This window comes from Cnephaeus nilssonii (assembly GCF_951640355.1).
Source record: "Cnephaeus nilssonii genome assembly, chromosome: X".
NCBI classification, from domain to species: Eukaryota; Metazoa; Chordata; class Mammalia; order Chiroptera; family Vespertilionidae; genus Cnephaeus; species Cnephaeus nilssonii.
The window spans coordinates 119,549,083-119,551,948 of NC_137071.1; positions in this window are offsets into that span (position 1 = coordinate 119,549,083).

A 2,866-nucleotide genomic window follows, 5' to 3' on the forward strand; every position below is an offset into this window, starting at 1 on the left:
ATATGTCATTTTTCTGTTTGTGGTTGGCATATAGAAGCGCAATTGATTTTTGTATATTAATTTTGCATATAATAACCTTGCCAAACTTTTTAAAAATATATATTTTATTGATTTTTCACAGAGAGGAAGGGAGAGGGATAGAGAGCTAGAAACATCAATGAGAGAGAGACATCGACCAGCTGCCTCCTGCACACCCCCCACCGGGGGATGTGCCCGCAACCAATGTACATGCCCTTGACCGGAATCAAACCTGGGACCTTCCAGTCCGCAGACCGACGCTCTATCCACTGAGCCAAACTGATTTGGCAACCTTGCCAAACTTTTTTTTTAAAATATATTTTATTGATTTTTTTACAGAGAGGAAAGGAGAGGGATAGAGAGTTAGAAACATCGATGAGAGAGAAACATCGATCAGCTGCCTCCTGCACACCCCCCACTGGGGATGTGCCTGCAACCAAGGTACATGCCCTTGACTGGAATCGAACCTGGGACCCTTCAGTCCGCAGGCCGATGCTCTATCCACTGAGCCAAACCGGTCAGGGCAACCTTGCCAAACTTTAAAATGTTATCTTTCTATTTTGTAGATGGTCTAGTCAGACAATCATATTATTTGTGAAAAATTAGAGTTTTGTTTCCTCATTTCCAAGCATTATAGATTTTGCATCTTTTTACTGTCTTATACTTCAGGCTAGAATTTACATTACAGTGTGGAATGACAGTGGTAATAATTGGAATCCTTGTCTTATACTTGATCTCAAAAGGAAGGCTTGTTTTTTATATAATTCCTATGCAGAATGATGCTTCTGTCATAACTATACTTGTCATTATACAACGTCCCAGACTACAGTTATTATTATATAAACTATCTCTAATTCCTTTATATTTTGGCATTCTCTAGGACTCTTGTTACTTCTCACAGACACATAGGGCAATTACATTTATTCTTGAGGCTTCAAGTAGCATAATTTAAAAATTACAATAGTAATTTTGTCTGGACTTAAAGTCCAGACAAGATGGCATAGATTAATCTCTACATACACTTCCCTACTAAATAACACAGGAAGTTACCAAAGGATAATCCTTAAAGGTAGTAAGAAGAAGTTGAACTGGTTTGGGACCCCAGGACTAGAGGAACAAACATCAGCAGAGCATCTTATGAAACGCTCCCAACAGAAGAGGGTGATACAGGCCTAACCTTTTCTGATCATTAACCTAGTGACAGAAGGTAACCCAATTATGCTTATTCCTCCCCTGGATCAAAAGGAAGTCCTACTGACACCACCAGAGAAGCCTATCTATCCAAACCAGAAGGGAGATGATCAGAAGCCCCACTGACAATATGCAGTCAGTAGAATCCCTCTCCTTTCCTGCTAGGCCTCAAACTCAGTTCCCCCTCTCAGAGAAATTGCATTCTGGGGTAGTAACTAGAAGATCCCACCAAACCTGTCTGAGAAGCACTCTTCTTCCCCACTGGGTCTACAACCCTTCTTCCACCTAGAGACATCATGTGCAGAAAACATTAGAAGGGAGAGAAAATCTCAAATCAATAATCTTAATGCCGTCCCGGGTCCGGGTGAGGCCGCGGGCCCCTGGATCCGGGTGAGCCTGGGTCCCGGGTCCGGGTGAGGCCGCGGGCCCCTGGATCCGGGTGAGCCTGGGTCCCGGGTCCGGGTGAGGCCGCGGGCCCCTGGATCCGGGTGAGCCTGGGTCCCGGGTCCGGGTGAGGCCGCGGGCCCCTGGATCCGGGTGAGCCTGGGTCCCGGGTCCGGGTGAAGCCGTGCCCCCCCTGGGTCCGGCCGAGACCAAACCAGAGGGAGTCGGACCTGCATTATCACCATTTGTCCACCATCCAGAGCTGAGGGGTCAGTGCCGACATGTACTCATAAGGAACTGGTGGACATTGATATTGGGTCTCAAAAGAACTGTTGGTCCAGAAAGAAACTCACTACAGACTGATTTTTTGCCTGTCAGCATAACTATTATTGCCCGTCGCACATTCAATTCTTATAAGTACATCTCTAGTGACACATGATTTCGCTCATCTAGGGGAAATGATGAACAACATGGACTGATGAACAAGAACAGAACCAGAAACAAGGAGGCACCGATCGGACTATCGGGCCTCAGAGGGAGGATAGGGGAGGGTGGGGGGAGAAGGGAGAGATCAACCAAAGGTCTTGTGTGCATGCATAAGAGCCTAACCAATGGTTAAGTTCAACAGGGGGTTGGGGCATCCATGGGGAGGGGTGTGGGATGGGAATGGGGGGATGAGGACAAATATGTGACACCTTAATCAATAAAGAAATTAAAAAAAAATAATAATCTTAATGCCTACCTCAAAAACTAGAATAAGAGGAGCAAAATTAACCCAAAGTAAGCAGAAAAAGGAAATAAAAAAGAGCAGAGATCAATAAAATTGAAAATAAGAATACAATAGACCCTGGCCAGTGTTCTCAGTGGTTAGAGCATCAGACTTCACACTGAATGGTTGTGGGTTTGATTCCCACTCAAGGGCAGTACCTGAGTTGAGGGTTCACTCCCAATCCCTGGGTCAGGGCCTGTGCAGGAGGCAACAATGATTGATGTGTCTCTCACACATCTCTCTTCACCCTCCCTTCCACTCTCTCTGAAAAGCATTTGGGGAAAATATGCTCAAGTGAGGATTAACAACAACAAAAGAATACAATAGAAAAAAAATCAATGAAACAAAAGCCCAGTTCTACACAAAAAGTCAATAAACTCAATACATTTCTGTCAAAACTGATAAATCCTATATATTATAAGGCTAATATGCAAATAGAACAGCGGAACAACTGAACAATCAGTTGCTATGATGTGTGCCGACCACCAGGGGTGTGTGCGGAAC